We start from the raw sequence: 24,251 nt of genomic DNA on the forward strand, positions 1-24,251 counted from the left end.
GGCACCTGCACAATTGAAGCAATGATCCTGTGCAATTCCACCCTTGGACACACACTCAGCCAGGGATCAAGTTGGGCTTCTGAGAATGATGCTTATTCCAGAGGTTAATAGGAAGAAGTATAAGAAATTTCACATCAAGGTCCTCACTGGAAAATCTGTCTTGGGCTTGTAAAGTAGGACAATATCATGTTCAAATGTGTTTGCACCAAATTTCTTTGTTAAGAAGTACAAGAATTTTGTGGGAAAATGGTAAGTGAACCTATTTCCATTCCTGTGCAGCATAATTAAAAGGTATTACATTCAGTGACAAATTTGGAAATGGCTTTTAAATTCCTTTGTGAACTGAATGTGCTTCTGCCAGAGCAAGAATTAATGGTCCATTCCTAACTGTGCATGGGTGAGTTGCTTTCATGAACTCTGCAGGCTGTGTGATATTAAACCCTCTGGCTGCTGTCTTTTGTCTTCTTGCCAGAACCTTCAGCCCTCTCCTCAGAAATATATCCAGTTAAATTCAGAACCCTTTAGTATGATTTACTTCAGCTGTCTGCTCTGATTACTATTCCAGGAGTGGAACATTGTGCTACGAACAAAAAATTGGACAGTTACTGCAGATTCAGAAATGTACGTTCCCAGATTAACTTAAAAAGTCCAAAAAGCTATTGAAATTAAATATTAACACATAATGAAGAGATTTTGAACTTGGTACAAAAGTTTGTGTCAATGCATTAATTCCCCTGTTTCCAATTTTCAAGTTTTTGAGTAATTGTTTCTTTATTTCACTCACCTTCTGAGGTTCTGGTTTAACTTTCATTATCTCATTTTGAATTCTATCAAAGATGTTTCCTTTGAAGTGCCAATTCCTTGTGCTCCTACCTTTTTCTCATACCCCATGTGCTTTTCAAATCTGATGAGTCACTGGATCCAGAAAGAGGGAGCTTGAGCTCATTTCAAAGGTCAGGTCTAGAATAATTTCTGGCTTTAACAAATTGTATGAGGATACATCTATCCTTGACTCTCTAGTTTTTGCCTTGCTTTCCTAATTGTTCATGTGCAAATAGCAAAATTTACCTTGTTCTGGGGTTTCTATTGGCTTGCAAATCTGCACAGGTGTGCCTCATTTCCTTGTGCAAGATCTCTGCAATAACAATTTTTGAGATTTTTTTTTATCCTAATAACAAATAATATAAACCTGTGCCAAGCAAAATTTACAATATTTGTTTTTGTTATAGTAAAGCAATCCTGCTTTAGTTGGTCATCCCAGATTATCCACTGAAGCTGAAAGCCAGGATTTATGCACCTCTTACTTCCATCAGGCTATATAAAAAATAGTCAGGGGCCTCCACTGTTTTCTGTCAGGTTTCCTCTTTCCTGTTTGTGTCCATTGGCAAGATAGATTGTGGTGGAACCATTGTTGATACTGTTTGCATGTGTATGACTGGCCCGTCCCTTGCTGATTGTACCTGTGGCTCCTCCGGCTTGATTCCCCTTAACCCCTCCCTCAGAACAAGCTTGGGTCTTGGGGCAGCAACGTGAGACATACCTTCTGTTTATGCTATTAAAAGCCTATCAGTCAAGTAACATCTAGTGTTTGGAATTACTGATAGCGCATCAATTTTATTACCATAATTTCTTTTGGAATGGACGAGTTGCTGAGACCAGAGAAGCTGGAAATTGACCCGTGATCAGCAGAACCATCTGACAAGTTCAAACTCTGGCTATACTGCTTCAGCATGTTTCTGCAGGCCTCCACCGCGATTGTCCAATCTGATGCAGACAAGCTGCACTTACTGTTCTCACGTGTCGGGCACTATGTTTGCCCTGTGGTAAGAGGCTGTGAGATATTCACTGAAGCAATGGATATTCCGAAAAGCCAGTACCTGGCCCAGGTGAATGAAGACTACGCCAGGCATGTCCTAGCTACACATAAGCAGCAATCTGGGGAGTCGATGGATCATTACCCTTTAGGTCTTGTGAGACCTTGGACGGGCCTGCAGCTGCAAGGCCGTATAAGCAGAAGTGTACACGGAGGAGCTGATCCGAGATGCCTGTGTAGCAGGCATAATATTGAATTACATTTGCCAGCAACTGCTAGAACATGGTGAGCTGAAGCTGCAGAAAGTCATCGAACTCGCTAAAATTTTGGAAGTAGCCCTCCGCAACATGGAGTCTTTCTCGACCGATAACACAGCCACCGCATGTGGAACACTGAGGCCACCATCTTGGGACACAGGATCCCAGGCCACCTCACATCCCGACCTGACTATGGCTAACACCGCCGGCAAGCACCCGAAGTGATACTTCTGCAGCCAGCAGAAGCAACCTAGGAAACGCTGCTTTGTGAAGGACGTGGTCTGTTCTGGCTGTGGTAAGAAGAGACACTATGCAAAGGTATGCAAATCCAAGCAACGCTGCGTGCAGGCAGTGGGGGCCACCACCATCTTGGACAACGTCACCCAACGAACAACAACAGCACTGCGTGCACATCGTTGGGGCCACCATCTTGGACTCCGCCATCTTACCAGACCATATACTAGCACATCAGACAAGCAACGCTACTCTGGCTTCAGTCACGCTTGACCAAAGCAGGCCAAATCAGCTTGCCAGGTCAATGATGGACATAGAGGTAAATGGGCACAAGATGTGCTTCCTGTTCGATAGCGTCATAGTGTCATCCACCCTGACATGGTGCAGCATTACTCCCTCGCTGTGAGACCAGTGAGTCACAGAGTCTCCATGACCGCTAAGTCCCACTCAGCAGAGATCCGTGGCAGATGCGTAGTGATGCTGGCCGTGCGTGGCAAAGAGTACAAAAATTTTAAACTCCTTGTGATGCCACAGCTCTGTGCACACGTACTACTGGGGTTGGACTTTCAGTGTCACATTAAGAGTGCCTAGGCATGCATTTCAAGAGGCCCCTGCCCTCTTTGAACTGCAATATGTACTTCCTCAACATCATTGATGAGTACTCACGTTTCCTATTTGCCATTCCCTGCCCAGACATGACCGCTGCCACCATCATTATAGCCTTGTTCAACCTCTTCACCCTTTTTGGATAACCCTGCTATATTCATAGTGACTGCAGGTCCTTCTTCATGAGTGATGAGCTGTGCCAGTATCTGCAAGCTAGAGGTATCACCATGAGCAAGACCACCAGTTAAAACCCCCGAGGGAATGGCCAGGTGGAAAGGGGGAATGCCACCATCTGGAAGGCCATCCTCCTAGTCCTGAGGTCAAAAGGACTGCCTGTCTCCCACTAGCAAGAGATTCTTCTCGAAGTGCTCCACACAATCAGATTCATCCTGTGCACCACTACCAATGCCAACCTACATGAAAGATTGTTTTCTTTCCCCAGGAAGTCCGCACTGGGGTCGACACTGCCATCCTGATTGATGTCCCAGGGCCAATCCTGCTCTGGAAGCACGTGAGAAGCCATAAGTCTGAACTACTGGTTGAGAGTGTCCACCTCCTCCACGCCAACCCCCACTATGCCTATGTGCCATACCTGGATGGGAACAAGGACACAGTGTATGTCCAGGACCTGGAACACGTGGGAGACCCCGGGACTCTGGCCAAGCAACCAATACATCTACCCACCCATGATCATCCACACATACCATGTCACCCTACCTCAGCCCCCACCCCAACTGTCTCAGTTCAACCACTAGAGACCTCACCCACCGACAATGACCAGACTGTCCAGAGTCAACAGCTGAGCCACAGCCGGTGCTATGACGGTCATAACAGCAGACAGAGTGAATTTGTGATGGACATAGAACCCATTTCACCCCACTGGACTTATTTTAAAAGAAAGGATGTATGTTGTGGAACCACCGTTAATAAAGGCGGCAATGCCATATCCCCTCACCCCAGAACAAGCTCGGGTCTCAGGTCAGCATCATGAAACATGCCTTCTGTTTATGGTAATAAAAGCCTATCAGTCAGGTAATGTAATCTTTGGAGTTATTGATAGTGCATGACAGATGAAGAATGAATCATTTGCCAAAACTGGCAGCTATGTTATCTGTCTGAAGTGACAGTATCCAGAATAACTGTGCACTGGGTGGTGAGGGTCTTTGATGATTGCTGCTGTCCTCCGATGGCAGTGTTCCCTGTAGATATACAATAATGGGAGGGTTTTGTCTGTGATGTCCTGGTCTGTGTCCACTACCATTGGAGGGCTTTATGTTCAGGTGTATTGATGTTCCCATACCTGACCATGATGTAGCCAGTCAGCACACTTTCCACCACACGTCTGTAGAAATCTGCCAGGGTTTCTGGTGACATACCTACCCTCGGCAAATTCCTGAGGAATTCTTCACAATGCCATTTGTGTCTTGGGTCCAGGAAAGATCCTCCAAGACAATGACTCCCAAGAACCTAAATTTGCTCAGCCTCTTTACCTCTGATCACACAATGTTCACTGGAATGTATACCTCTGGCTTTCCTTTCCTGAAGTCAAAAATCGGCTCCTTAATTTTGGTGACACTGAGTGAAAGGTTATTATTGGTGCACCATTCAGCCAAGTTTTCAATCTCCCTCCTGTATGCTCACTCATCCCCTTCCTTTATACAATCCACTACTGTGGTATCGTGGGCAAATTTATAGATGGTGATATTGTCGTACCGAGCTACACAGTTGTAGGTGCAAAGTGACTAGAGCAGGGGGCTAAGAACACAGCCCTGTGGTGCTCCGGTTCTGATGGAGATTGCGGAAGAGAATTTACATAAGTTAATTTTATTTGTCAAAATGTCCCTAATACAGTGGGATAAGTTCTGTGAATAGACCAATACGTTATCTCTAATGTTACATTCTGCTGTGAAAAGACCACAATTTACTGTATATTGTACAGGATTACATCAAAAAGGATGTCGAGGATAAATTTGCAGAGGGGAACAGTGAGGCCTAGATCCTGAGGTTGAGTTGTGAGGTAGTATGATGTCAAAGGCAGAGCTGTGGTCTATAAATATTAGTCTAACACAGGTGGTTATGAACCTGCTTGACCAGTAGACAAATTGAAGTGGGTCAAGGCCGGCTGGTAGGGGATAGTTGATGTGAGTCATGGCCAGTTTCTCAAAACACTTCATGATGGTAGATAGCAAAGTCATTAAAGACCAGAATTGCCCAGGAATAATCTTGTCCACAAAACACAAGACATATCTCGTGGAACCAATTATTGGCTCATCAGTTTGGAATTGACAATCAAGCAAAATGATGGAAAACATCATTAATTTAGCAGTATTTATTTACAACTGAGCTTGTTTCAGCTTTCCTAAGAATTATTATGCTACAAACCTGTTACAATCTTCATTAAAATGTAACTAAAAGCATAGAGACTGCTTTTCATTGATTGTGACATAAACAAGGACTAGTAAAATGGAAGTCATTGATATATCAAAGAGAAAGTCTTCATCAGTTGTCACTGGGAATTAATAATCTCAGTCCCGGGTCATTGCTCATGTGTTGCTGCTTCATTGTTGTCCATTCTCCTTAGGAAAATCAGAAATGGGAAGGTGTATTAATCACTGCACCATGTTTAATTCCATTTATCTGCCCTGTGTAGCCAGTGCCTTCTTGATAAATGACAGTACACTTGAGTCATGATGATGTCATGTAATGTTAATTTCCATCAAAGATAGTCTTACACCTGCTTTTCACATGCATTCGCATCATTAAACTTCCTTCCAACAATTTGCTGGAATCACTATTTATCAGTCGATCACCTGAATAAATATAGAGTAAAATCCCCATTATCTGGAATTCGAGCAAATGGCAGCCTTATTCAACTGGCAAAAAAAAAGCAGAAAATAAATAGGTAGTAATATGAAAGTTTAATCTCAAGCAACAGGCAAATTCACTTACCCATCCCTACAGGTGCTGGATATTGTAGCTATGATAACGTGAAAAATCTGACCAATACAGAGAAAGTGACTCACCTCTCAGCTCCCCAAAGCTTTTACAGCATTCACGACATGCCACGAATATTGTAGAATGCTCTCCAAATGCATAGTTCCAGTTGCAGATCAGAGGCTGGGATCTTGTGGCAAGTGACGTACCTCCAAGACCTTTGCACCATTTACAAGGTGGCATCAGGGGTGTGATAGAATGCTATCCTCTTGCATGAAGGAGTGCAGCACCAACAGTTCTCAAATAGTTCAATTGTCCACCTAATTGGCACCTCATCAACCACCCTTAACATTCTTCCTTGCACATCGTGGCTGCAGTGTGCACCAGCTACAAAATGCACTGCAGTTGCTCACTCCAGCTACTCTCATAGCATCTCCCATATCACTACCATTGCTCTCAAAAAGAATAAGGACAGCCGCAGGATCCACTCAGAGTCACTCATCATCCTGACTTGGAAATAATTCCTTCGCTGTCATTGACTTTAAATCCTGGGAAGAGGTACCCAATAGTGCTGTATGAGTATCAACACCAGAATGACAGTAGCAGCTTATGAAAATAGCTGAATATCATTTTCTCAAGGATAGCTGGAGTAGGAAATACTTCTGGCAGTAAATACCAAGATCCAGAAGTGAATATTTTTAAAAAAAGCAGTAAATGTGGAAAGTCTTCCATTTCAGCATCTTTCTTTGACTCTGTCTATTTATATAATTTTTTTTTACCAGCAGGGAAAAATATTAATTTCTAGAAATAGATGTAATTTCACCATTGTGGGCTATATGCATCGACTGTAATGGAGTTTAAAAAAAAAATCAGTATAGGAGTTTGCCTTTGGCACATGTCACTGAAATGAAACAGCACAGATTAATCCTTCTGTATACAATTATTTGTGGAATTTGAATGTTGGTATACTGGCAAAAAAAAGTTAAAAACACTCTCCTTTTGACCTGAATTTTTAAAAATGCAAAAAATTAAATTGTGAGAATGTTTTAATTGACCTCCACTCATTATGACATATGCTGCACTTTGAAAACTGGTGAGAATGAATATTTTATGCTCAGATTAGATTATTGTATTTAGTTGGCATTAGGATTGAATCAGATATTTAGAGTGATGGGAGAAATTGTGAACCATCTCTGTAGTGTCCAGTGGTGCACTCGGATTAAATAAATGGTTATCCGAAACTAATGATAGAACATTGTGAAATGAAATGTCTCGTCATTTTACTTGCAACAGTGTCCATGCTATCTGAGGTTTTATGGACTCAATGAGATATTTCAAAGTTCCGTTTTGAAACTACAGGAATTCCCTGTTCAGATGTTAAATGTTCATGAATCATCTTATAGGGGAACTAATTCTTCCCCAAGCACAAACTTGAAATGTAGCGCTGACAATCAGCAACCTTTTGCAAAAGAAATATCCCTTTCTTTGTGAATGATGCTACTGACGGAATTTGTAGGTTGCTAAGTAACAAAGCATTCCCCTGGTTACTAGACATCAGTTAGAGACAGGACACAGGAATGTGATACCTGAATTTTGCACCATTTAAAACTATATTTAATACCAAATCAAAGGGGTATCATTTATACAACTACCTGTTGCAGTGAAAGGACTAATTTAAATACATCTTAATTTGTGCTCAATTTTACCAACTGGAGGGTTTGAATCCCCTCAGCTACTTACCAGTGTGCCTCCCCACATCCCCTCAGTGGTTGAGAATGTGGATTGATTTGACTTCTCACAGTCACAGTTCAGTTACTAAATGACATAAACTTTCAACCTAGCAGTAACCCCATTTGACAGCACTGCCTCCAGAAGACTAGTATGAAATGACAAAGAATAGAACTGTCAGCTGGTGCAGTCAGCTATGCTTGAGACCTTGATGGAGTATTATCAATATGTATTGTCTATGGTTGTAGACTTTGTACTGTAATATACTAGATATTGTTCAACAGGAACACACTGCTCCTCAAACTCTTGATGGACTTAAGACATAGGACATAGCAGCTGTTTTTTGTGCCATAACTTAATCCCAGAACATTTTGATAACTAACTCAATCTCATGAACATAGATTATGCTATTTGTTCAATTTTTCAAATCACTGAGATCCATTAGATCTAATTTTCATTAAGTAATTTCCAACACTTGAGCAACTTTTGTTTTCCAGTTAAACATGTATCATCAATTTGTTCTTCTCATGAACAATGAACAATGAAGAACAATGTTCTTCTCTTCCGGCCTTTTGAAAATATAAAATTACAAATATGATAGATATGTGAAAAACAGAACAAGGGCCTTTGGTGCCATTTTTAAGGCAAGTTGATCTACAATTCATACAATTTCTAATGTTTATACAATGTTAATTGATTTGTCCTCCCTTCTAATATTGACAGATGTAATAAAACTTTTTTTGTGATTTCAAATGACCATATCTGAATTTTTGCTTGAGTTTTGGAAAAAAAAAATTACTGTTTCTGGAAAGGCCAGCTAACTTCTCATGAGAAAATATCTTGGTGCCATGATATCGGTATGAGTGAATCCATGTGCCGCAGATCAACGTTCAGAATGGATGAATGGTGTTTCTTTAACAGTTTTGCATAATACCTGCATTTGAATTCCCTAATTTGTTCACAAGGTTAGAGGTGGGTGGGTCATGAAGGGTTAGTAATGAAAGTGATTGGGCTGGTGGTGATGATTGGAAGAGCAGACGTGTAATTTTCTGCCATTCGTCTTTTGGAGGATCCTTAACTGAGCTAAAGCATTAATATGTTACTATATGATTTCTCAGTTTCCTGATCAATATGATTGAGCAGGCATGGTGATGGAGTCCAAGCAGAAGCAGATTGCAAGCCAGAAATTTGAAAGTTCGTGTAGGTAACTTAACTAATTGACCCCTGACTGACAAACACTTGCCTCAGATTTATTCACTTCTCTCTGAAGCTCCAGATCAAAGGAATAAGAGCCCATATTCCCTGCTTATAGGAGGAAGTAGGCAGCATCTGATGCAAAGGCGGTGTTCCTGCAGATAGTTTAATATTTAAGCATACCAGGTATATTGGGCAGAGATGCATCATCCTTTATTGGTGAGGTGTTGTCACAGACCCTGATATTGGTTCTCCCTGTGATCACAAAACTTACCCCATAATTTTGGGTTACCGTCCACATAGCAAAAAAAAAGTGTCAGTAAGTTAATAAACAGCTGTAAATTCCCTCTGATGTAGGTGGATGACAGGAGAATTGGGTGGACACGTGAAAGAGAATAAGTCAGAGAGGAAAAGTAAGCAGTGGAAAATGATCGAAAAGGTGGATCTGAGGCCCAGATTAAACTCAATGGGTTGAACGGTCTCATTTTATGTTGTGTGATTTAAAAAAAAAGAGAAATGTGAGAAAAATAGCTATCATTCAAACAGTTATATTACTCCATGACCTTCAGGTAGCCTGTCAGACTGCTCCAACAAGTAACCATTTGATGGATGACCACTATGGATGTAATTATGACAAAATATATGGACTTTGGGAACAAGGAGAGGAGGTACTTCACAGTTATCTAGTGATGAAATTCAACCTCAGACATCCATATTGCAAACAATACTATTATGCAGAGTTAAAGTGGTCAAAAAACAACAAATTATCATCTGAATAATGATTATCTACCTATTCTTACATTTATTTATTCAGGTTATTATTTTTATTTCCCACATGGCTTTCATTCAATCCAGAACTCTTGGATCTCAACCATAAATGTGTGTTTTTCTTCTTTCAATGGCACACTAACTTTCTCCTTCTTCTTCTTCTCTCTCTCTCTCTCTCTCTCTCTCTCTCTCTCTCTCTCTCTCTCTTTCATTATCCACTCCTTTATCTGGAGGCAGAATGTGTTGGGACACCAAGAGTCTGCAGATACTGGGATCTGGAACAAAAAAAAAACCAGAACACTGGAAGAATTCAGTGGGCCAAGTGGCATTTGTGGAGGCCAAAGAAGTATGACACTGCTGAGAAGAAAAAGGAAAGATTGGCAGTATCTGATAGGTCATGGGATGGGGGGTGTAGGGAGTTGTATGTGATTGGAAGAACCAGATGAGGACAGGATGATAGGCAGCTGGAACCAGGTAGGGGAAAGAGGATGGGAGAGATGAACAATGGGAGAAGAAAACTCGCTGGATGGGTGAGTGTGTGGGGGAAAAAAGCTGGGCATGGGAGTTGCCTAAAATTTGAAAATTCAGGATATGTACTGTTGGCTTATAAGATACTCAAGTGGAATATGTTCTTTGATTGCTTTTGACTTCTTCACACCAATGGAGAAAGCTAAGAATAGAGGTCAGAGTGGGAGTTGGAAGGTTGAGTTAAAATGATATGCAACGAGAGCACAAGATGGACATTGTGGAGAGAGCACAGGTGCTTCACAAAATGGTTACCTTGTCTGTGCTTGATTTCACGAGTGTGGAGGAGGGCTCATTGTGAGCACCGAATACAGTGAATCAGATTGTGTGTGTTGTCTCTTATAACACCGATAAGTTTCACCCTCTCTACTGCTCAAAGCTGTGTAGAATGCAGTGGACTATTATTATTCTGGAGACTATGGCAGATGCTCCTCTTGATATAACCCAGTACATTAGTAGATTTCAACTAGCTTACTCAATTTGGCAGCTGTCATCTGACAGTGTTGTTATATTGTCCTGGGACAAAATTGTTTTAATGGATGAATTCAGATGCAGTTAAGGTGGCATCCTCTGAGTCTTGGCAACTAGACAGTTATCATTTCCCAACTTGAGAATAACCCATGGAGCTGCGATCAAAATGTTAGATAAAAATGTTACAGCTGATATATTTTGTAGTTGTATACTAGATGCACATCCTTGTGGTAGAAACCTTTCTTCAGTTTGAACATTCTTGAGTGAGCTAAGGTTTGCCTCATAAACATTTGATGACTTCTTAGATCTAGGTAGTTGGTGAAGAGGCTTCTGCTCCTGACTTCTCTACTATTCCTGAAAGTACTTCCTTCCTACAGCTCTTAGGTTGTCTAGTGGTGGATAGGTTGACAATGGATTTTCTTATCCATGTATTCAAACTCCTTCCTCCTGAATCATTTACAAATACCTGCATTTACACATATTAAAGTTGCCTCCAACTTATATTAACTTTTACATTAATCTAGTATCAGGCATACATGTCCCGAATCCATTATATTTCATTCCATAATTCCATGAACACAAGCATCTATTTGATCTGGATCAGGTTGACAAAACAAGTTCTTTACTTGTTTACTCTAGGAAGAGACCATCTTACTCACATTTACTGACAAGCTGTGCTACTTTCCCTCCTGAGTAAATCACAGCTGCTCAAGGCAATGTTGTTTAAAATATTCTTCTTTCTGTGACTGTAGTTCACATCATGCTGACCTAAACAATCATTTCTTTTGGACAAATACTGTTCAATTTGGCTATTGTTTCTAGTCTCCCTTATCAGATTTTTTTTCCATTGAAAATAACATTCTAGAACATCTGTTATATCTTTCATCTTCTCAGATACTGTGAGATTTATCCAATTCTCTCAAGCTGTGCCGGTCTCTGCTTGAGGAATGTAATCCTCCTACATGTTGGTATTCACACCACATGAGACGTAAATCGAGACAATTCCAAACCATGCAAGCTGCAGTCACAGTAATAGTTTTTAAGCTCTCCTCTATCCATTTAAAAATGTAACTCAAAAGATAGTATTATTTCAAGATTACTTTTCATGCTGAGTTATTACTATTTACCCAATCCACTCATTATTTTAATTAATAAGCTTTTAAAATCTCTGTTTTGAAATTATTCATGAGAAAAAAAATGATAATTATGTTTTAGAATTAAATTAAATCATTTGTCCTTGTTACATTTACCAAGATACAATGAAAATATTTGTTTTGTGTGCTATCTAGGCAAGTCAACCCATAGAAGAACAGATAGCAAATAAAATAAATGTAGAATATAGTATTGCAGGGTAATTTGGAATTAAAAACAATGCAATGTCAGCAGTGAAATCAAGTTTTTCATTGAGATCAAGAGATCCTTTACCTATTGGAGGTTCATTCAAGACTTTGTCAACAGAAGCTATTCTTGAATCTGGTGCTTTGTGTTTTTAAATTCATGCTCAATGGAAAAGGGAAGAAGAGAGTGTGACCAGATTGCATGAGTCCCTCAATATGTTGTCTGATTTCCTGAGGAGCCTGGAAGTGCAGATGGAGGGCCTGAGCTGTGTGCACAACTCTCTGTGATTTCATGCATATTTTGCCATAAAAAGTTATTGTACCAAATTGTAATTCATTCAGATGGGATACTTTCTATGGTACAGCTTTAAAAATTAGAAAGAGACATTGGTGACTTGGCAAATTTTCTTTGCCTTCAGGGTAAGTAGCAGTATTGGGATGCTTTCTTGGATGTAGTGACAATGTGGTTGGAACAAGACAAATTATTGATGATATTTCGGCTTCAAAACTTAAAGCTCTTTACATTGTCCACCTCATCATCATTGCTACAGACATGTGTGTTCTCCCCACTTGCTGAAGTCAATGATGTTGTCCTGGCCCCTTGCCATTATTTCTACATCGATGCTGCTCAATCTGCTGAGTTCCTCTAGCATGCTGGGGTTTTTTTTGCCCCAAGTTCAAGCATCTGCAGCCTCTTGTTGTCCCCATGCCACCAGACTCTCTGACTCCTTCCTGTACTAAATCCAATAACTGTTTGTTATTTGGCCTACTACAGTGGTGTCATCTGCAACTTTGGAAATGAAACAGGAGCAGAATTTAGCTACACAATTAGATGGGTGTAAAAGGAGTATAATATGGGCCTGAATATGCAGCCTTGTGGGGAATCAGTGTTAAGGATTACTGTGGAGGAGCTACTGACTCCAATCCTCACCATTTATAGACTCCTGGTCAGAAACATGAGGATCTAGTTTCAGAAGGAGGTGTTCAAACGTAGATCTAGGAGTTTTCAGATGAGGGATTGAAACCATGGTGTTGGTTGTAGGCAGAGCTATTAGCTCTATGTGTCTCTGTTTTGTAGATGTTTCAGAGAGGAGTGCAAGATCAGGCAGATGGCATCTACTTTGGAACTTAGGTGATCGACAAATTGTAGTAGACGGAAGCTGTCTGCATAGCTGGGAATGATGTGGTGTAGAAAACACAATTTTAATAATATACCTGTTTAGCTGCACTCTTTCTTTGTTGCATGGTTTATGTTCTCACAGAGGAAAGATAATCTATGAAAGGTACATTCAGACATCCCTAATGAAATGTGGCTTCCATGTAACACCATACGCCAACAAATCAAATTTAAACTTTATTTGAATTATTCTAAAATAGATTGTAAACTCGTCCAATTGTCATTGGAATCATTTATCAGGATCTTAATCAGGGCAATTATGACTTTGTAAAGTGTTTTGGATGTATAGCTTTTGGAGCATAAATGTAATCATTGTGGGAGAATTGTTTTAGCAATGACTCAGAATGGCCTCCTCTCAGTCTGAAGTTTTAACATTCAAGACTACCACACTTGACAGCATATTGACTTCAGGCCAAGTTTATGTCATGGGATATCCAAACGTACTTCATGCCACATCAAATAAAACACACATTCTTATTCTGACAACCCAAATCAACACTTCCATGGAAATGCCTGATGTATGCAATCTTCTCAAAACAGGTTTGACAAATTTGATACTAGTGAATTCTCAGCTTTTGGAATGAAGACATTTTTTTATTTTTACATTAATTATTAATAAATAAAGTGAATCTCAACAGAGGCTTTGCATTTTTAATCAGTAAGCAAGTTGACTATACTATCTGAAGTTCAGAAGAATTTTTTTTTTCCCATTGAAAGCTTTTCTGGTCCTGAAGGGGTTTCACAGGTTAGATGATGGTGGGATGTTTCCTCTAATAGAAAAGTCTTGAACCAGAGGTGTTATCTTTGTATTTCCACGAGAGCTGTATATACTACGTGGTAAAGTATAGTTAAGGCTAAAACAAGTTGATTTTTAGACTTTAGGATAATGAACAGTTATGGGGATATACAAGGAAAGTGAGGTTGAAGCAGATATCAGATCAGCCATTGACTAATTGAATGTCAAAGCAGAGCAGATGGGCTACCTCTGTTCTGAATTCTTGTAATACAAAATCTTATATTTTATTGTTTTGTGGTCAAGGGTTCTGCCACAAATTTGGTGTTAAAATTTCATACTTTTTGCATGACGACTACTTCAAAATCAGAATTTATTGTCATGAACATCTCATGAAATTCATTGATTTGTGGCAGCGTCACAGTGCAAACATTTATATAAACCACATTACAAAATAAGTACAAATAAGGCAAGAAAAAGAAAAGACAGTAAGTAGTGTCTATGGTTTATTGTTCATTCAGGAATATGACGGCAGAGAGGAAGAAGCTGTCCATGTGCCACTGAGTGCTTGTCTTCAGGCTCCAGCACCTTTTCCCTGGGTGGTGCGGGTCCTTGGGGATAGAGGCTGCTTTGTTAAGACGCCATCTCTTTTAGATGTCTTCGATGAAGTAAAGATTGGTGCTCGCAGGTTGACTTAGCAACCCTCCGAAGTTACCAGGCAGTGATGTAACCAACCAGAATACTCTCCACTGTACACCTGTAGTAGTTATCGAGCGTCTTCGGTGACGTACTGAATCTCTTCCAACTCTTCACAAAATATAGCCACTGGCAAGCCTTGTTCATGATTGCATTGACATGGGGGCTCCAGGATAGATCCTCAGAGATGTTAACCCCCAGGAATTTGAAAGTTCTTCACCCTCTCCACTGCTTATCCCTCGATGAGGACTGGTTCACGTTCTTCTGATTTCCTCTTGAAGTCCACAATTATCTTCTTTGTTTTGCTTACGCTGAGTGCAAGGTAGTTGTTGGGACATCACTCAACTAGCTGACCTATTTCCTTCTTGTGCACTTCCTCATTGCTGTCTGTGATTCTGCTGACAACCATGGTGTCAATGGCAAACTTCTGTTGTAATGCAGAATAGTTGATGATAAATTGGAAACCTACTTTAATCCATACTGTATTTTAAAGGCCGTGGAAAAGAAAATTGAATTGTAGAAGGGACTATTTATTTGCTCTATTCATTTTTCATGGAATATTGCTTTTTATGAGTAAGGGATTAATTTAAAATTTAATTTAAAATACATGTAGTTAATTTATTTATGTAATTATTTTAACTTTGTAGATTGATTGTATTGATGTCAATTGTAACAATGTACCTTTTGCTCTCTCATAAGAAGCTGGATTGAATTCTAATAATTCTAATTGAAGTCAAGTGACTCAAAAGAGAAGGTACATGGGAAAATAAATCTGTGGGAGCACTGGAGGCAGATCTGCAGACCCTCAGTATCTCTGAAGGAACTCTTTTCCTTCTCTTTCCCCCATTGTTAGAGGCAATGGACAATGCTCACAGTGACTCTTTCTTTACAGCAGACAGAAGTTGAAGTGTATCATTGATATTACATTTTTAATATATTACTATATGTCAATAAAAGGAACCTTGAACCATGGAGTACTAACTTTGATAGGTAAGAAACTTTGGTTAGGGAGACAGTAATAGAGCTAAATAGATTGAATCAATTAACAAAGAATTATTTTTGGTTATGGCTGTGGTATATTTGATTTCATGTTATGTGTTTGCAGCTTTTTTAATGTGCTGGAATCAGTGGTTCAAATCGTGTGATTTAGAGAGGGGAATGTGATCAGGAGACTCGGATCAAGTACTTTAGGATTAGTCAGTCAAGAGGGTGGAAGCATTAAGTTATTTAAGGAGATTCAGAAGGCAGCACGTGAGGAGGTTTTCTCCTTGCATTTGAACTACTTGCAGCCTGTTGGAATGAAAGAAGAAACTGGCAGGTTAATTTGCAAACTGCATCTCTATAGTAAAGGGAGCTATTGAAGTTGGAGCAATGAAAAGGATGTAGAAATAATAGGTTTGTTCTCTTTGTCTGTGAATCCCACAGACCCTGTTCTTAAGGCCATTAAGGATCTGAAGAGGAATGAATGAATCAGCTGTCATTTACAATGGTGTAGGCATAAATTCGCCTCCGGGAAATAAGAATAGAGATTTAAATGTGTAATTTAAAGACTGTAAGAAATGGGCTTCAATTCCTGGAGCATTGTACTGCCACAGGGGAAAGTGTTTGTATTTTGATTGGAGATTATATTACATTATTGGAGATAATCTTGAATTTTTCTTTAATCCTTCAGTAGAATCATTTCCTTGTGTTGTACATGCCCTTGCTTCCCATTCATTGAATCATTCTTTAGCCTCAAGAGGACATGTTTGCCCAACCCACTGTTAAGGTCACAGCTTTTGGAAGCAGTGTCTTAATAAATCAAATATTAACAGCAGCAAATAAGGATTTAAATTGTATAAGCGTGAGGAGACCCAAGATGAAGACCCTGTTTGTAAATTTAGCAAAATGAACGATAAGCATGATCTCTCAGAATTGAAGCAAGGAAAAGTATTAAAGGCCCTTCAATTTGAATGCATGGAGTGTTTGTAATAAGACAATGAATTAATGACTAAAATAGAAATCAATGGGTAGGATATATTAGTTTTTAGAGAGGCATAGTTTGGAATTAAATATTCTTCTGTAGTTAAACTTTTAGAATATCAATAAGTATGAAAGGAGGTATAGCACTTATCATAAAGAATGGGGAAAAGTCATTAGAAAGGAAAGACATTAGCTTGGATGGGGGGGAGGGTATTGGGAATAGAAACATAGAACCTTAGAATATTACAACACAGAAACAGGCCATTTGGCTCTTCTAGTCTGTGCTGGACTATTATTCTGCCTAATCCCACTGACCTGTATCCAGTCCATAGTCCCCTATACACCTCCCATTCATGAACCTGTCCAAATATTCCATATGGAATTTAAACTGGAGGTGGGGAAGCTTGTGCTTAAGGAGGATATTTGTGAGAAAGAGCTGTCTTAAATTGAATTGGGTCTAGTTGTGTGAGTATGGTAGGATGAAGATTATTCCATGTTTTAATTGTAATTCTTCTTAAATGATAAAATTGTGCCTGCATTCATCACTTCAGCTGGCAGTTCCTTGCACACTTCTTTCTCATTCTCTGTCTGAAGTTCCCCCTAGACCTTTCCCCTTTCACCCTTAACCCATGTCCTTTGGTTTGTATCTCACCTGCCTTCAGTGGGAAAAAAAAGCTTACATTAGTGGTACTAACTGCAGAGCTCAAGAAACACAGCTACCAAAGAATCAACTACCAACTTTTTTATTTTAAACAATCACATGGTTCGTAAAGGGGAATGATGTCAGCGCGCCTCATAAAGGGGCGTGATGTCAGCGCACCTCATAAAGGGGAATGATGTCAGCGCGCCTCATAAAGGGGCGTGATGTCAGCGCACCTCATAAAGGGGAGTGATGTCAGCGCGCTTCATAAAGGGGAGTGATGTCAGCGCACCTCATAAAGGGGCGTGATGTCAGCACGTCTCATAAAGTGGAGTGCAGTTAGTGCACTGCAGAGCCATTGTCTCTCTGGCAGCTGGCCAGCAGGGAAGCAATGTGCTTCATCAACCCCCGCAGGTCTGTAAATGTGGGCTCTTCCTGGGGAAAGAAGAGGATTCCACACCATTCTGTGGTGGCCGCTCAGTCCATCAATTCTGCCTATCCAGCTGTGAGGCCGCTTGGTCCGCCACATCATCCCCCCACCCACCCCCCCGACCAGAATCATTGCACAGTAGCAATGTCACAACTTTGTGTATTTTAGGAGGGCGTCCCCAGCGATTGGGAGGTGGGCCATGCACAGGTTCAACAATGTCCATGTGTGTAGGCTTCAGTCCGTCTTGTGTAAAAAGTTCTGGTTGATCACCAATGTCCAATAGCATCATTGGTCTATTGTTCTGCAGCACTTTATAAGGCCCCTCATAAGGTTGCTGCAGGAGTGTAGCGTGGAATGGACATTGAACAAAGATGTAAGAAATAGAGTCAAGAGCAGCAGGAATGTGTGTAGGCAGAGATCCATGATGAGTTGCTGGAACCGGAGCCAGGGAACTCATCTTGTTTCTTAGTTCTTGTAATTCCTCTGTAACTGAGGAGATATCTTTGGAGAAGGAGTGATGTCTTCCAGCACTAGGAGTGGAGCGCCGTAAACTAATTCTGCTGAAGAGGTCTCCAGATCATCCTTAGGTGCTGTTCTAATACCCAACAGCACCCACGGTAACTCATCTGCCCAGTGAGGCCCTTTAAGTCTTGCCCACAAGGCTTGTTTCAGATGCCGGTGGAAACATTCCACTAGCCCATTAGCCTGCGGGTGGTACACCATAGTATGGTGTAATTGCATACCGCAAAGTCTCACCAGGTTTGCCCACAAGGTTGAAGTAAACTGAATTCCCTGTCAGAGGTTAGAAGGACTGGTACTCCAAATTGAGCAGCTCAGGTCAAGAGAAAAGTCTGAGCACACGTTTCAGCTGTGATGTCCATCGTTGGTGTAGCTTCCGGCCAAAAGGTAAAATGGTCAACCATTGTTAGTACATACCATTGACCTCTGGACATGGGTAGCAGGCTCACAATGTTTGTGTACATGCTGAAATCTTTGAGTGGCAGATGGAAATTGTTGAAGCGGTGCTCGGGTGTGCCATTGGACCTTAGCTGCCTGGCAGGAAAGGCATGTTCATGCTCAGTGAGTGACCTGCTTTCGTAAGCCATGCCAGATATATTTTGAGAACATAAGCTTGACCATTGTGTGGACAGATGAATGGGACAGGCCGTGAATGTAGTCGAAAAGTTTCCTCTGCCAAGACAGTGGAATGAGTGTTGTGGGTGGCCAGTTCAAGTAGCACAAAGTATGTTCACCTGATCAGGGCCCAATGGAACGTCAGCTAAGAGCAGGTCTGTAATAGCTGTACGGAAAGCTTGTACCTCCTGGTATTATGAGAAACTGGAGATCTAGCTCTCATGTAATCGTATTGACCTCTGAACTGGACAAGGCATCAGCTACAACATTGTCTTTACTGGACAAATGCCAGACATCAGAGGTAAATTCAGAAATATAGGCTGGATGCCTCTGTTGACACGCCGACCAGGGATCCATAATCTTGGCAAGGGAAAACGTTAGAGGCTTATGGTCAGTAAACGCAGTAGAAAATAACTGAAATGTTTGAAGGCAAGATAAAGTGCTAACAACTCCCATTTGAGTGGCTGTACTTTAATTTGAGTGGACATAGGTGGCAGCTGAAAAATGCCAGGGGTTGCCAGTGACCGCTGATTTTCTGTTCTAGGACTGCCCCCCATGGCCATGTCTGATGTATCTGACGTGAGCGTGCAAGTGGGGGTGGGCCAACATGGTTACCTTTGAAAGAGCCTCTTTTGCTTTGTCAAATGCTTTGTGGCCTTTGTAATCCAGAGCAGTTTTTTAGGTTTTCCAATGAGGATGTGGGACAAGGGCTTCATGATTCTGGCAGCTGCTGGGATGAACCTGTTATGAAAGTTAACCATTGCCAGGAATTCTTGTAGCCCTTTAACTGTAATGGGCTTTGGGAAGGCCCGAATGGCTGATACTTTGTCTGGAAAAGGTTTGCGCCTACGTTTGAAATACTGAGCCCAAAAAAGTCAATTGTGTGTTTGCCAAATGCACACTTCATAAAGTTGATAGAAAGGGCAAAATCCCATAGCCTCTGGAACAATGGTCGCAGTTGAGGTCTATGCTCTTGTGTTGACTCACTGGCCACTAAGGTGTCATTGAGTAGAAGAAAAGGAAAGGTGAATCTCTCGTGACAGCATCTGTTAAACATTGGAACATCTTAGCTACGTTCTTAAGGCCGAAAGGCATACTTAGAAACTCAAATAGATCAAATGGAGAAATAATGGCTATTTTAGGGATGATGTCTGGGTGGACAGGATGATAACCTTTTACCAAGTCTACCTTCGAGAAGATACATTTGCCATGGAGGTTGATGGCGAAATCTTGAATGTGTGGTATTGGATACCTATCCAGCACAGTTGCGCCATAGAGCCGCCCAATGCTTTGGGCACCATATGGAGTGGCGATGCTCAAGGACTATCAGACCTTTGGATGCCTAGTTCCACCATAGTTTTGAACTCTTTTTTGGCCTGTAGTAGGTGATCAGAGGGAAATCTGCGTGCCTTGGAATGTAGGGGAGGGCCAGTGGTGGTTACATAGTGCTGAAATCCATGACATGGAGAGACTAAATAGAAATTTGGTGTAAGTAGTTCATGAAACTGCTAATAAGCTCGCAAAATCATCGGTGGTGAGTGTTTGCATATGTAGCAGTGTTGTCAGTCGATGACTTAAAGGGGTGGGCGTGTGTGGAATGTGATTGTGTGGACCAAATGGCGACCTTTCATGTCTACCAATAAGTCATGTGCCCTCAAGAAGTCTGCTCCCAAAATGGGCTGTCCTACGGATGCTAGACTGAAAGTCCAGTGGTAAAGGGTGTCACCTAATACCAGTTGTATCGACTTGGTACCATAACTACTAATCATACAGCCATTGGTGGCACACAAGTCGGCTTGAGGCACTTGAGATTCCTGCTTATAAGAGGATGGCGGGAAGATACTGAGCTGAGCAGTTTGCATCCCGTGCATTGATAAGAGGCTGATCTGGTCACGGATTGCCAGGGCCATCAGTGGCAGTTGGCATTGTCATTTCCCTGGGAGTCAACCACGGTGCATTCCTGCCGCACTTTCTGTGGTAGAAACGCCATTTGCTATTCTCCAATGATTTTTTCTTCCTCGGTAGCTTGGGGAGTGCCATAGAACTGGTGGCTGCATTGACCAAGATGACCTGTTGAAATTTTGCCACGGGAGTCTGTAGTACCCTGTGAAGTCTGTCTGCCTCCCCCGCCACTTCCCTTGGTTTGGAGAAGTCAGCAGAAGAGAGCAGCAGGGTGATATTACGAGGGAGCCATTCCAAGAAGGCTGCCTTGACCAGTAAGTTTTTGAAATGGCCATCTGTTAACACAAGCATTTCATTCGTCGGTTCTGATGGCCTTCTGTCCCCCAAGTCATCAAGAAATGTGTGCCTTTTTCCAGGTCAGACATGCCAAAAGTCACAAGGAGGTGTGCTTTAAAAGCACTGTATTGATCCTCCTTGGGCAGGTTGTTGATAAAATCATCTACCTTGACAGCAGAATCTTCATCCAATGAGGTGACTACATGCCAGATTTGGTGGCTTCATTTGTATTGTTCCTAATGTGGGACTGAGCCTCATCCTGCTGGAACCATGGACGTGGTTATATGCAGCGCAGTAGTGGCATCCATTCTGCAGGCTTTCTCACTATGTTTCACTGTTGGGGCTCAAGAGACGTTGAGCACCCGTCAGAATCACCAATTTAGTGGGACTAACTGCAGAGCTCAAGAAACACAGCTACCAGAGAAGAGAAGAGTCAACTACCAACTGTTTTTTATTTTAAACAATTGCACGCCTCATAAATGGGAGTGATGTCAGCACGCCTCACAAGGGGGAGTGAAGTTAGTGCGCTGCAGTCATAGTCTCTCTAGCAACAGGCCAGCAGGATAGCATTGCACTCTGTCAAACTACAGAGGTCTGCAAACGTGGGCTTCTCCAGGGCAAAGAAGGGGAGTCCGCACCATTCTCTGCCGGCAGCTCAGTGCGGCGATTCCGCCTGTCCAACTGTGTGACTGCTCGGTCCACCACACTTAGCTACATTTATATATACCCATCATATAAATACTGCAATCAAATCTCCCCTTGTTCTTCTATGATCCAGGAAATAAAATCCTAACCTATTTAACCTTTCCCTATAACTCAGTCCTGAAGTGTGGGCAACATCTTCGCTGAATAAGTCTTCTCTGCACTTTTTTCAATCTTATTGATATCTTTCCTGTAGTTAGGCGACTAAAACTGCACACAATACATAAAATTTGCCCTCACCAATGTCTCATACAAATTTATCATAACATCCCACTCCTATACTCAATACTTTAATTTATGAAGGCCAATATTCCAAAAGCTCTCTTTGAATACTTTATTTATGATTTTCTAAACTTAAACTCACACAGTTATCGATATTATCAATGTTAATGTTGACAATATCAATATTGATTACAATTTACAATTACCAATTCTATACAAGATTATTCGGTAGAGTTGAAGCTTTTTCTGTCCCCTTCCCTCTACCCTCCCCCCCCACCCCCCCACAGACACACACACACATTTAACACTTAATCAACCCCAATTACACACAACATTCAGGATGTTCACAACAAAAGTGTGAAACATATCAAGGGTTTATGGTTTGTTAGGTCACGGCTACCAGTGCTCAGGCTGTTCTCTTTTTCTTGACTTTTCCTGGTTGGGATGAGATGGACCCCTCTTCCCCAATGATTGAGGGATAGATGAGGAAGGTAGGGTAGCAAGGCATGATGGTCCACACTATAAATGTGCTCCACTTGAATTTAAGTATGGTTCTCAAATTTTCAAGGAAGTATTATAATTTTTTCTTGAGCTATAAGGAACATTGCTTTTCATTTCAGCATTGCAGCGCACTATATTCAGGCTGGAACCAGACTTCCAGGTAACTGCTATGCACTTCCTGGCCACTGACAATGCAATCTTATGAATTGGATTTCAAATTTAGACAATTTCATTGCAAGTCTTATGTTCATCATGTCTCCCAAAAGGCACAGCTCTAGGTCCTGTGAGAATTCTTTATCTATGATTTTTTTTCCTCCAGGGCTTGGCCCAGTTCCACCCATAAGTGTCTCACCTTGGTACATGTCCAGGTTGAATGCACAAAGGTCCCCATCGCAATGCCACATCTGAAGCATTGGTGTGATCATTGTGATTTAGATCTGTTCAATTTTTGCAGCATCAGATACCACTGGTGTAGGAAATTGTATTGTACCAGCCTGCACCTCGCATTAATAATTGCAGTCATGCTGGTCCGACACAGGTCAGATCCACACCACTCAGCAATTGTTATTCCTAAGTCTGACTCCCAACTCTGCCTTGATTTCTAAAAGCCTGATTTAGGTCCTTTGACTTGGAGCAAGAAATACTTTGCTGTGATGAATTTTCGTGTGTTCCCCCTTCAAATCATGGCCTCTATGCCATTGCACTCTGGTAGGGCCATAGTTGGACCTAATTTGTCCTGTATAAAAGATCTTATCTGAAGGTAGCAGTGGAACATCTTATTTGATAAATCATACTTATTCTTAAGTTGTTTAAACATTAGCCGCCCCTGCTCTCCAAAACACCCATAGAATTCCCTGAAGGTCTCATTAATCTCTTTTGGCTTAAATCCAAAAGCTCTCAAGAGACTTTTACACTGCTGCTCTATTCCGGGATATTTGTGGCTTTTTTTATGTTACACCTGCTGTCTAAAGAGCACAAACACGAAATGGTGGTGGGGCCAGCAATAAAGAATCCACACCTCCTGATTGACCAGGTAAAAACCTAATTCTCTTTGTGATTAACATTTTTTGTCATGTGTATTTGTAAGTGTGTTTGCCCATAAAGAGCCATCTCACTAAATTCGCTTGTGTTCTATTGTTCTCTAGGATGCCAGCTGCGGCAGAAAAAGCAGAAACCTACCAAAGCCCAGGTGGGGACCAGGGAGATGAAGGAGATGTTACTGACTATGGACCATGAGGATGTGGAGAGGGAGCATCTTCGATTGGAGGAGCAGAGGGCCCATGAGGAGCGGCTGACGAGAGGAGCACAGGAGGTGGAGATCACAGCATGGGAGTCCGATAATCGTGAGTGGGCTGAGAAAATGAATGGGTATGGCAACATATTCAAGGACTTTCAGCATGAGATGCAAAACCAGGCATCACTTATGTGGGAAATGATTGGACACATGTCATCTTCTGCTCAACATTACCCTGCTCCCGCGATATGGCAACAACCACCCACATGACAGAACTGCGCTCCTGCACCCCGTAGTCAGTATATTTCTCCAGCACCACAGCAGAATGACAGCATGCAACATACAGACGAAGGATCCGAGTCATGTCAATCATCTTCTTTCTTCTCCTTCTTCCAGCTGCTGGCGTGATGTTATAGTTACTTCTTTAGCACATGGTTATTGGTGTTTTGTGTATTTGGACTGTTGTAAACAGTTATACGCAGTTGAATTGAACATTTTTATTGTTCTTTACATGTTTCTGTTCATTGACATTCTCTTACATGTACAACATACATTTACTAGAAGTTATTATTTACTAGCTTAAATTCCTTACAGAAGGGACATAGTTGCCTCATGGATCTCCTGGTGACTGTGTGCTTGTGCTCCCTGATAAGCAACTCGATCAGGCTCCTCAGGGAGATCAGGGAGCTCAGTGTTCCACTCTGGCAGGAAGTGT

General features: G+C 41.4%; 1 long non-coding RNA gene across 1 annotated transcript; it reads left to right on the top strand.

Annotated features, from left to right (window-relative positions):
- The first annotated feature begins 17,392 nt into the window (after positions 1 to 17,392).
- On the top strand, positions 17,393 to 24,046 carry LOC138742433 (uncharacterized). The gene is made up of 4 exons (XR_011344162.1): positions 17,393 to 17,489; positions 20,665 to 20,855; positions 23,197 to 23,335; positions 23,448 to 24,046. It is a non-coding gene; the product is annotated as an uncharacterized lncRNA (long non-coding RNA).
- The last annotated feature ends 205 nt before the right edge of the window (positions 24,047 to 24,251 follow it).

Source organism: Narcine bancroftii, chromosome 9 (assembly GCF_036971445.1).
Source record: "Narcine bancroftii isolate sNarBan1 chromosome 9, sNarBan1.hap1, whole genome shotgun sequence".
NCBI classification, from domain to species: Eukaryota; Metazoa; Chordata; class Chondrichthyes; order Torpediniformes; family Narcinidae; genus Narcine; species Narcine bancroftii.